Source organism: Engraulis encrasicolus, chromosome 1 (genome assembly GCF_034702125.1).
Source record: "Engraulis encrasicolus isolate BLACKSEA-1 chromosome 1, IST_EnEncr_1.0, whole genome shotgun sequence".
In the NCBI taxonomy this organism is placed as follows: Eukaryota; Metazoa; Chordata; class Actinopteri; order Clupeiformes; family Engraulidae; genus Engraulis; species Engraulis encrasicolus.
In genome coordinates this window covers 10,346,843-10,359,234 of record NC_085857.1, presented here as the reverse complement: position 1 = coordinate 10,359,234, position 12,392 = coordinate 10,346,843, and positions in this window count along the sequence as shown.

Genomic DNA, 12,392 nt, shown 5'->3' with positions numbered 1-12,392 from the left:
GACTATCAAAACCAGAAGAGGGGACAATCTCCCTACAAACCGCACCCTGATTGTATGTATTTTACATGTTTGTACATGATTAATACATGTTCACAGAAGAAAATACAATGTACGACTGCAAGGTCTTGTGCGTTTTTCTCACCGATATCTTAAAGGTTTATGCGTTACAAAATGTTTATTATTTTGTTTATTTTCTGAACGTTTTTTTAAATAACTCAAATGGATATGTTAAGAAACGTGTTTATCTTCTGGTTTGTTTTTTGGAAAATTCCATTTAAAACATGAAGGGATATTTTAAGAAAGGCTGTGAGTTTAAAAAAAAATGCATTTTGATCATTTTGTTTTCTTGTTTAAAATGTCATACATTTTCAATTTCCAAAATCTATTGAATGGATGAATGTTGTAGCCTACTAAAGATAATAAATGGCCAATTTGCATGATTTTTTTGTGGGTTTTATTCTTTATTATTATTATTATTATTATTATTGGGAAGGTTAAATACATTCCGGCATATTTATGGGTTTTAATCGGTAGGGTTCTGGCAATCTTGTGGTAGGCTCATGGGCCATTTCTGGGTCTTCTGGCAAACATCTGGTAAGGTGCCGGCACTCTGTCGAACGTTCTTGGCATTCTACTGGCTGCTTTCTGGCATGATTCCGGCAAAATCTTGTGGGCCGTTTTAGGCCCGGGAGTAACCCCTACATATTGCGGCATATTTCCAGGATGAACCAAGGTTTCTGGGCCATAAAAAGCCCAGAACATTTTTGCTATCTGTTGCCGTCAGAAGCCATCTGATATTTGCGAGGTCCTCGCAACTACAAACGATGGAATTGTCGTTTCCTAATAACGCCCACGCCATCGCAAAGACCCTGCACGAGTTTGACATGGATATACGAGTAAGTGAAAAAAAAGATAACAAAAACTAGCGACGAAAGTAACAAAGTAAGCATGGTCTCCGTGGTGTTATTGGATATCTAGTTGATAGCGTAAAGGTAATTGTCATTCCAAGCGCATTGTAAGTAAAGCTAATATTAATTTGACCTGGAGGAACTTGAAGGTGTCACGCAGCAGCAGCATAAACACACAATGCAGACATCATTCACGCACTGTGTAGGTGTGTGTGTGCGTGCGCGGGCGCGCGGGTGTCTCCTGTCCTCCTCTCCGTCTCCTTCTCCTCCCTTCATCTCTTCTCCCCTTCACCTGCCTTCTGTGCATTGTCCATAGTATTTGGACCACTGTGTGTGAAGTGATGCTGAGTAGGGGATATTAGGTTTTGCAGTGTTTGGTTGTGTGTGTGTTTGGCTAGTGTATGTTGAAAGTCTGGTATGTGTGTGACATTAGTGTTGAAGGCATGCTGTGTTTGTGTGAGTTGTAGGCCTATACTGTATGTGAGGTTTGGGTGATGGTCTGTGAGGTAATAGGCTAGTGTTTGGCTGTCTGTGCAGTATATGGAAATTGAATGAAAAATAATGAAATGCAGGAAATAAAAATATAATTACTAAATAATTATAGAATAGACTGAATTATATTGAGTATAATATTTATATTGTTTATCTGTGTTGAGGACATAGTTTAGTTTAATAAAATAATTAAAAGCAACATAATTAACGCATGGTTTATTTTGGTAAGACAAAAATGGCTTGTTGACCTTCCATTTGGCTAGTAAGAAAAAATGTCTACTAGCCAAATTGGCTGGTGGTGGAAAAAGTTAATTTAGAGCCCTGGACATCTTATCCTTCATTTCTAGCTCGTAATCATGAAACCATCTATGACATTTTGTTGTCAACTATCATAACAGCATTGCTATGACATTACGTACATTTTAAGTAGGCTAACTGATTAAGACTTGGTGACAAATGACAATACGATTATATCAGACACTCTTTGCAAGAGGGTGGTTTTTTTTACACAGCCTGAAATTTCGTCAGAGCTAGCCAAGATGGTGTTAATGTTTCTTTCCTGAGAAAAAGGAAGTGCCTATGTGTTGTCGGGGGTGTTTATCACAACCATATTGACTTTTTTTCCTCTTCTGAATCATACCAAGATGTTGTTTGATTCATCGCAGCATGCTGTTGTGTAACTGAATGGCAATAAAGCAAAGTATACAATATAACGCATAGGCTAACTCTACAAGAGTCTAAATGAAGTCCATTTCAGAAAACATTTGGTCCCTTTGTAGAAAAGTGTTAATTTTACTCTGTGGTCAGTGCAGCATTTTAGAGTTAATTTTACTGAATCTTGGTCCAGATAGAGAAATATTGAGGCCCTCAAGTTTTTCGTGGTTGGCCACACTTCCGCGACCAATGCATTTGAATGAGCTGTCCGACTCGTGGTTGATTTACGATTGATGGACACAGTGTGATTGGGCATACATGCTATAATGTGTCCCTTCACTAATAATCTTTCCCTAAACAGTTTTCTGTCGAAATTGGGCCATCAATCGTAAATCTACCACGAGTTGGACAGCCCATTTAAATGCATTGGCCGCAAAAGTGTGGCCCATCCATGAAAATCAGGGCTTTATCGTGACGGCACGACGAACGTTACAGATTATTGATCGGCGATTCGTGGCCACGTGACGAAAGTGGTGTAGTGACTGACACTATACATAGAACGCGGTTATACGGAGTATACCCACTTCTAAATTTCAGGGTTTTCAGTATACCCATTTAAAATTGATTGACCCGTTATTTTTGAATAGCACAAATAGACACAGTATAACCACTTCAAAAAATGGTCAAAGTTACAGTATATCCACCATAAAAAAGTAGACTACACCACTGCGTGACGATATACAATATACTGTAGCGTGCGATGCAATTGCGCTGTGGGGAGGAAATTACACTGGCCACCTGCAGAATTTTACACTGACATTTCTTCACTGTTAATGCCTTCCCACTCCAAGAGTAATTTGACTCTCCACAGAGTTGTTAATACTGTACTCTGTCTGGATTTATATATGTTGAGGCCTACTGTGAAATATTGATGACCCCCCCCCCCCTTATTGTCTATTGTCATGGTGCACTGCCAACCCATCCAAACATGGCAAACTGCAGAAAAATACAAAGGAGCAAGGCATCATGACGGCCATTACACCAGACATGTTCCATGCTGAAGTGAAGCAGGATACACAACTAGTTAAAGGGAGAAAAAAAAATCTGCCTCCATAGTATATGTAGTACTGTATTGGTCTGTGCCTACAGATTCAACGGATAATATTTTGAGTGCATTGAAATATGTTGTATTTATTACTTAAAATGACTTCTGTTGTAATTTTAATGTTGTAAGGTGTCTAACGTCGTGTGAAAAGGGACCATTCTATGCGAAAAGAGGATGATTTGGTCATGCATGATGTCTTTGGGTTAGACTGTTACATGCAGGGGCACAAAGGGGTAAGCTGTTTCGGGCCCAGGGACGAATTAGACTTAGACTTAGACTTAGACTTATGTTTATTGATCCCACAAGGGGAAACTTAGGGTAACGACTGCCACCATATGCGGCGCCCCAAAAACAGCACAATACAGTACATTACATTACAATAAATGTAGCAATAAAGTACAGTAAAGTACATAAGTGTTAAACAACATTGGGTAAGGATGAGAAGAGGAGAGGCAGAATTGAGACCCCATTACATTGTATGTATTGAGCAGGGGGGCTTTCAGATGACTTTGTCCTGGGCCATGTCAACGTTGTCACATATGCGTTGGGCAGGCTGGTGAGGTTTCAATGTTCTTTTTTCTTTTAATAGATCAGTGCGCTGATGACGAAATAGGGGAAGTTTATACGTATGTGTCAAAAAATAAAATCCATTTCCTTCCAGTGAAGTCCACACTCAGTCAGTCTCAGGAGCCTCGTCCTTTATCACGCATAGTCAAAATAGTAAACAGAAGCTCACCCAGTCTGTAAGTTAAACATCTCAGATACTTGTAATCTTTTAGCCTGTGTTAAAATTATTTTCTTGTGTGATTATGTCTTAAAATTACTGATGATCAACATGCTCTCGGTGAAAATTCGCAGCTTAATTCCAGCTCATGCTTAAAGGTGCTGAGATATTTAAGTGCTTACATTGATCCAAAATAGATTCTTTAAAAATATATATTTTTTTGTTTTTGTTTTGCAATCCATTTTTCCCCGATCAGTCTGTTTTTATACTTATTACCAATTCAGTGTAGTAAAATACGCGGCTCAAAATGTACTAATGTAAAAGTTAAATTACCCACTACATATGCTCTTTAAACATTATTCATAAAAACACCCCATGACAGTAACTGTGGTAAATATAATAAGTTACTGTCCACCTCAATTTTTGAAGATGTTGTGGAAATTAATCTTTTTCATTTGCCTCCTGATTGTTACCCCTCTACTTGGGAATGTTGGCATACACAGGTCTCTGCACAACAATGCATCCTGACATCACTATTCTGGTGTTTCTACTAATCATCTGTGAAGGTTTGACATGTATTATTATTATATAGGCGACATGGATTCTGTCTTCATGACAAATGAAACTGATCAGGGGAAAAGAGAATTTTACTGAAATGTGTATGCAGTATAGGATATACTATACGTACACTGAACAACTAAATAGTGTGAAAGCTAAAGGGGGATTGTGGATCAAATGTGCCCACTGGTATGCTGGTTGCAGGGGTGTCGTTCACGGGGGTAAAGTGTGACTTGTGTCACCAGGGCCCCATGTGCAGTATATAGGGAGTCCACACACACAGTCCGATTTATGTAGATGGGGAGGGAGGGGGGGTTCCATTGGAGCTGATTGTACATTAAACCCACAATTTGCTGCTACACCCCTGGCTGGATGTCCAGGAAATATTCAAATACTCACTTGTTCAGCAAATCTTCAAAAATCAGATAAACCACATCAGTACAAAAAATTAAATATTACAAATGTCTAAATCATTTATTCATTAATTATATGGTATATGGTGTTGATGGTTAAGTTAAGTCGATTTATATAATCCCTGTGTAATTTTCACTTTGGTCACGCATTTCAGGTGATTTCAGTGAGGACTGGAAAGTGACATATTCCCCTATTGGCAAATGTATCCCGCAAAATACATCAGTAGTCATCGAATGCTCCTACATATACCCCAAGGGTAGTGTTAAAAGGATCCTGTGGAAGAAAGACAAGAACGACTTGGTGGATTCCAGTAAGACAACACATAAGGCCAGATTCTCGTATCTGGGGGACAAAAGCAAAAACTGCACTCTGAAAATTACGAATGTCACAAGGGGTGATGTAGGCAACTATAAATTCAGATTTGAAATGAAAGATGGAAAATCGGCATGGAATGCACAGTCATCGTTCGCTCTTGCTGTCACAGGTAAATACTTTTGTATACTCTCCACTGAAAGTGAGGTTTAGTTTCATGACGTCAGAAATGACATGCATGGCTGGACTGTCCATCTGGCATAGCGGGCATTTCCCAGGGGCCCCGCACCCTTGTGGGCCCCTGGATGGTGGATACCGGAAAAGAAGCCGCCTGATTTATCTCTCTCTCATATACTATTCTCTGATGTCACGTTCAACCCTCTTGGCAGGGCCAGATTTCACCTTACAGGATTCTGCAGGATTCCTATGGTCACACTATCAGCAAATATGTTCAATTACTTCCATCTACATTGAGCATCAGCACCAATAGATATACATGCAAGCAGTGTCAAAGGCAAATATGACAGCAAAGTCAATGAGACATCAATTTCAATAAAGACAGGTGCAGTCAACGTGACCTATAGTGTTCTATCAAATTATTGTAGCCTACTAAACAAAAGCAGTGTAGACTGATGCCCAGACCAAAACAATCCCTAACCATAACCTGTCAGTAAGAAATGTTTTTTTGACAAAATATTTCTTGCAATAAGGAAAATCCTGAGAGAACACAAGACTGTGGGAACATAGAGCTGTGAAAAAAAAAAAAAAAACCACTTCCGTGACTATAGCATGGAATTTTGACAAAATCTGTGAAACTGACACTGATACTCTTTGGTGAACTCTACAGAATATCCAATCACTGGGTGCGACTAATAAAGAGTATCCAATCACTGGGTGTGACAAATTAGACTGATACACTTGGAAGGACACTCTCCTAGGTTTTGAGAAGGGCCCTAAGTCTCTCAAAGAACCGTGCCCATTCCACAGAATTCTGAGAGATCATGAGTGTTCTGTAGGCTAGCTGTGGTTTCTCAGTTCCTGTGTCAGTCTGGTTTCAGCTCATGTCCGCTTCAGATCTGCAGGTAGAGATGAGTGCCACAGCAGTGACAAAGGGACAGAACGTGACATTGACCTGCAGGACCTCTTGCCCCCCGAACATCAAGCCATCCTACGTGTGGTACCACGGCACAAAACCCATCAAACGCATGACTGACAATCAACTGATTCTACCTTCAGTCAGTAAGAACAATGCAGGGAATTACTCATGCGCTTTACAAGGATACGAGAAGTATCCCTCGCCACAGAGTAAGTTGATCTATGCCCAAATACATCACTAATGTAGCCCAATGTGCTACTCATTATATTACAAACCCCAACTCCGGTGAAGTTGGGACGTTTGGTAAACAGTGAACAAAATCAAAATGCTATCATTTTCAAAACATTCAATCTATTCATTAGATGGAGAATAGTGAAAAGACAACATATTAAGTGTTCAAACCGAGAAAAAATATTGTTTTGGGGGACATATGTACTCATTTCTAATTTGATAAATCCAACACGTCTCAAATAAGTTGGGACGGGGATCAGTGAAATTTAGTAAACATCCAAATAAGATAAAACAACAAAGAAGAACATTTCAAAATGAATTGTACTGACGGACAATAGGTGTCCAGGTATAAGATCATCACAGAGAGGCTGAGTCACTCAGAATTAAAGATGCAAAGGGAATAATTACCATAGTTATTACATAAATTTTTAAATTCCCTTTGATTTACTACGATTGAGTGTATATATGACATATTTTTGTTACTAAAATCATTGTATAGGTTCATGACATCATGAAATATATATTGGCTGTAGTCTCACTCTAATTCCTGGAGTGCTAGAGCTATTGAAAATTGATCATATTAAGAATGCTTAATGCGTGCAAATGATACAGGGGTGTAACATTCTCCTAAGCACCTGAGCTCACTTGACATAAACCCAGAAGACATGGGAAACTGTCCTTTGCTTACAGAAGTCAGCAGAAGTTGTAGAAGTCCATTCTTTTTGACAATAATAGAGCATTGCACATCCTGTGCTACAGTGAAAATGGACCATCCAACTTGTGTTAGTGCTAACTTTCAAAAGTTCAGCCTCCATGATGGCATGCGGGTAAAGTAGTGCATTGGTTAAGATGTTCTCACTCCTCTGTAGAGTTAAATACAGTGCTGAATGGTATAAATGGGTTTTAAACAGCATGAAAAGCCACTCATGCATTATATTTTGAAGGGAGATCTTCGATTACTGCCACATAGTAAGGTCAAATTGCATTCTCTACTATGTTTTAACAGTTTGGCTCCATCATAAGGACCAGCAGGTGATAAAAATGGTGGGCTTTTGGTCAAGACCTGTCACACTGTAAGCACCCACAGAAAGGAAAAACATTGCAAAACATGACAAGGAATACACCCACCATTTAAGCTGGTGAAATCATGTCCAAGATAGGAATTAACACAGTTTTTTTTATATAAAATCATCTCATCTGTTAATGTATTTAACTGTTAAGTGTTGTCTTTTGTTTTGTCTTACAGTCTTTTGTTTAGTCTTCCTCGACATTTGCTGCCATTTATTGTCCCCGTCCCAACTCTTTTGAGACGTGTTGGATTTATCAAATTAGAAATGAGTACATATGTCCCCCAAAACAATATTTTTTCTCGGTTTTAACACTTAATATGTTGTCTTTTCACTATTCTCCATCTAATGAATAGATTGAATGTCTTGAAAATGATAGCATTTTGATTTTATTCACTGTTTACCAAACGTCCCAACTTCACCGGAGTTGGGGTTTGTACAAGAATTAACATCTGGATTTGACTTATGCATTTAATTTCAAATGAGACAGTGTAAGATGGTATACACTGGCCTACTGCTTATGCGCTGTACTACATGTACTGTGTGTTCACTGTAGAGGTCCTGGATTTCTGGAGTGTGACATACCATTCCCGAAGCGTCTGTGCTGCAATGGGCTCGTCGGTGGGACTGGGCTGTTCTTATCTCTTTACAAGAGCTGTGACACACAGAATCTGGCATACTACATCCTCACCTCAAACAAATTACAGCGAGCGTACTGAGTACATCTTTCCTGATGAGAAGATCGAAACTAGCGCAGAAGAAGGCAGCATGGCAAATCCCAGAGGGATAGCAGAGAGCAGGTCTAGGCTTCGAATAAAAGATCTGAGAGAGGCTGACTCTGGAGAGTACCAATTCAGGATTAATACACAGTGCTCTGGAGCTCCTGGTGTCAGACTTGTTGTCACAGGTACAGTAGGAGTGTTCATATCTGTAAGGTAAGGGGCGCTGTGGCGCAGCACGTTAAGCCCCCCACATTTGGGCTTGCAAGCCCACCCACGGGGGACCCTGGTTTGAGTCCGGCAGGGGTCATTTCCAGATCCTCCCATGTTTCTCTGTCCCATTCACTTCCTGTCACCATCTTCAACTGTCCTGTCAAATGAAGGCATAAAAGCCCCTAATTGTTTTTTAAATACATAAATAAATACGGTAAATAAATAAATAACTGTAGAACAGATTAGAGCTGGGCAGTTATAGAAATGGCATATGACTAATTAAAATTGTTTATTAGTACAGTGGACACACCAGATTGTAAGGGGCAGAAGTGCAGAGGATGCAGTGCTCTTTCTACGTAAAATAATGTCCTGTTCCTTTCAGCTCTGCACGCTGAGGTGAGTCCCACGACAGTGACGGAGGGACAGAACGTGAATCTGACCTGCCACTCCTCTTTAGTGGGGCTTCTTAAGTCAATATTTCATTAGAATCTTTCACTTGGTGATACAAGCACCAAATCAGTTACACAGGTGCTCCAGGGCCTACTCTCCCAGAAAAGGTCGCTATCCAGGTGGGAAAAACAAAACAAGATGGCGGCCATTTTTCAGAATGGGGCCGCCTCATTAAAGGTGAAAAAAGCTGTTTTCGTCTTAGAATGGCAAGTAATATAGATATCTGAGTGATGGAAATATTAAAATGTATGCATTCTGACCAGGACAAATTCATAGTATCATTATTTCATCACAAAATGGCCACCACTTTTCAAAATGGCAGCCCTTACGTGACTGAAAATGCACATTTATGACATACAGCTGTCCGATAGCAGGTATTCAATAATGCATACTAACCTTGTCATCACTGTTGGAATACAATGTTGTAAAAACAATTTTGTTTACATTCTGTATTAGAGTGATGTTATAGCACAACCAGGGCACAGTGGTGACATCACTACTGTGAGACTCAGCATGGGGTTCAGTGTCGGCTTGCGGTACAATAGCTGTAGTTGCAGTTTACTAACTCTTTGAGCTAGATTTATGCTTCGGACGCATAGAATCTGCGTCCGTCCGTTTTCTGTCTATGCGAGTCCACCCCCCCCTCTCAGAGGCTCTGCGCCCGTTGTCGAGCGCCTCGAAAAAATTCTAACTATCCGTCGAACGGACGCGGAGTACGCAGACAAAAAGGCACTATGATTGGTCGTCTCGCTACTTCCTTGTTCTGTTCTTGTGGCAGCGCAATGCCAGTAGTTTGCGAGAGCAGAGCTGTATTCTGTTAAAAACTTTATTAATGCCTTGTGTAAATGTGTGTAAATACACGAATCTACAAGCTAAGTAACAAACAATGCATCAGTTGAACACTCGTGGCACAATGCCTGCGGTTTTACTACCATTCCTCCACCGAATGTAAACACACATGGGCAGAATCAACTGTCTTTACATGCTTGCATTTTCTGCTCGTGAAAACAGACTGGGTATGTCAAATAATGATACCAGTGCATTGCCTTTGCAATTTGTGTGAAAATACCTAGCTAACCGGGATAGAAAGCAACATTGCTTAATAATGACCGCAGTGCTTACAATGTAGTGAAAGTAGCCTAATCGCGCAATTTCAAATGTGGCTCGCCACGAGACCTCGGACCTCGCAGAACTCGCAGATGCATGAATACAATTTTGGTTCGTGGCCACTCCCACGCGAGTTTTGACGAGCGCAGTTGCAGAAGTCTAATCTGACCTTTAGTATACTTAGTTTAGTTGTATTGTTAGTATTTATAGTCTCCCATATGCTATCCAATAAGACCCTGTATATAGCTTAATTAGAAATGTAGTTAGTGTAGTTAGAAATTTAGTTAGATAGCCGCACCTGAATTGACAGGATGTGCCAGCGAGGGAGAGCCGAGCCAAGGGTAATGGGGCTTCAGTTACCCGGATAGTGTACAGATTGCACAGGACTTAAATGACACTGGATGAACGATCGGGCTGGGTGTAGGGCAGAAGTTGCCTGATTTTCATAGACTTCAGATCACATACCGCAATTCTGGTCTGACCAGGACTATAACGATTAGCGTTTCCATACAGGACGAACTTTGTTTCCATCGCCTGGTTAACCCGCCTCCCTCGGCTTGCTACTGGTTGAGGGCTGTGCCGAAGTTTAAACCAAACATTTCTTAGCCCAATAGAAAGTCTCTGCTTAAACCACGTCACTGCCGTGAACACATCTCTACCCAGGACTGTTGGAAATGCACAGTTGATTGGTTCCAGACAAAGTGGGTAGAGATCCCGCTGTAGCGAGAAAGAGCAAGCTCCTGGCCCTAATGTGTGTAGCTGAGCCGAAGGCGTTGCGTCACCAGTAGGGCGGAGCCCGGCTAGGGCAGAAGATGACTTAACCTTGTTGTGTCCCATATCTCAATGTGCTTTGATAATTTGAACGGTTGGGTGGTAAAAGGATAGACCCTCGGCCTTTAACCGTATTACACAAGATGTCTGCTAAAAATCCATTGAGCTGCAGTACGTGTCGGGAACAATACCTCAATCACCCTGACCCTGAGCACGGGGGGCCCGCAAGGTTGTGTGCTCATCCCCCTGCTGTTCACGTTGCTGACACATGACTGCACAACGACCCACAGCACTAACCATCTGATGAAGTTTGCGTACGATACAACACTGGTGGGCCTCATCACTAAGGGTGACGAGACTCACTACAGAGAAGAAGTAGACTTGCTGGCCAGATGGTGTAAGGACAACAACCTCCTGCTGAATGTCAACAAGACCAAGGAGATTGTTGTCAACTTTCAGAGGGGCCAAAAACAACTGCTACCACTGACCATCGACAATGATGTGGAGAGAATGAGCATCACAAAATTCCTTGGAGTGCACATCAGCAACGACCTCTCTTGGACCACAAACACATCATCACTGGCGAAGAAGGCCCAACAGCGCCTCTACTTTTTGTGCAAACTGAAGAAGGCAAGTGCTACACCCTCCATCATGACAGCATTCCACAGAGGAACCATCAAGAGCATCCTGATCAGCTGTGTGACACAGTGTGGGGAGGAGGTTGCACAGAGCAAAACAGGAAGACACTCCAGCGCATTGTGAACACAGCGTAGAAGATCATTGGAGCGCCACTCCCTCTCTGCAGGACATTTACACCACCCGCCCCACCCGAAAAGCACTGATGATCACCAAGGACATAAGTCACCCTGCACACAAACTGTTCAGTCTCCTGCCCTCTGGAAAGAGGTACAGGTGCCTCCGCTCAGATACCACCAGGCTGGCAAAGACCTTCATACACCAAGCAATCAGGATGCTGAACTCTTAACCCGCCCTCCTATCACCGATAGCCCCCCCTCAACACTGAATTGTGATTGCACATTCTACTTGCACTAAAACAACCACGCACACACACACACACACACACACACACACCACACACACACACCACACACACACACACATGCACCACACACACACACACACACACACACACACACGCACAACACACACACAGCACTGAACTAACTCAAAGGCACAACACAAACATGCACACACATGTTGCTGCTGCTTCATGCCTGTTACTTAATGACTGTACTGGAAAAACTGGCTACCAACTATAGTTGTAAATATTGCACATTACAATTGCTTACTTTATATGCATTATTATTTCGCAATGCTACTATCACTCACTATCAGAATCGTCACAATAGGACATAACTGAAAATGCACAACAATACCTCTTCTTAATACATGTTCTATGTATGTCTGTTGTTGCCCAGTTTTCCACTTTATGTGTCTGTAAGGATATTGTATAGGTACTCTAGGTGTAATGCATGTATACTGTTTATGTCTAATTGCCTAAGTCCACACCTAAAGTCTATGTCTATGTCTGCATGGGAAAGTAAGAAACG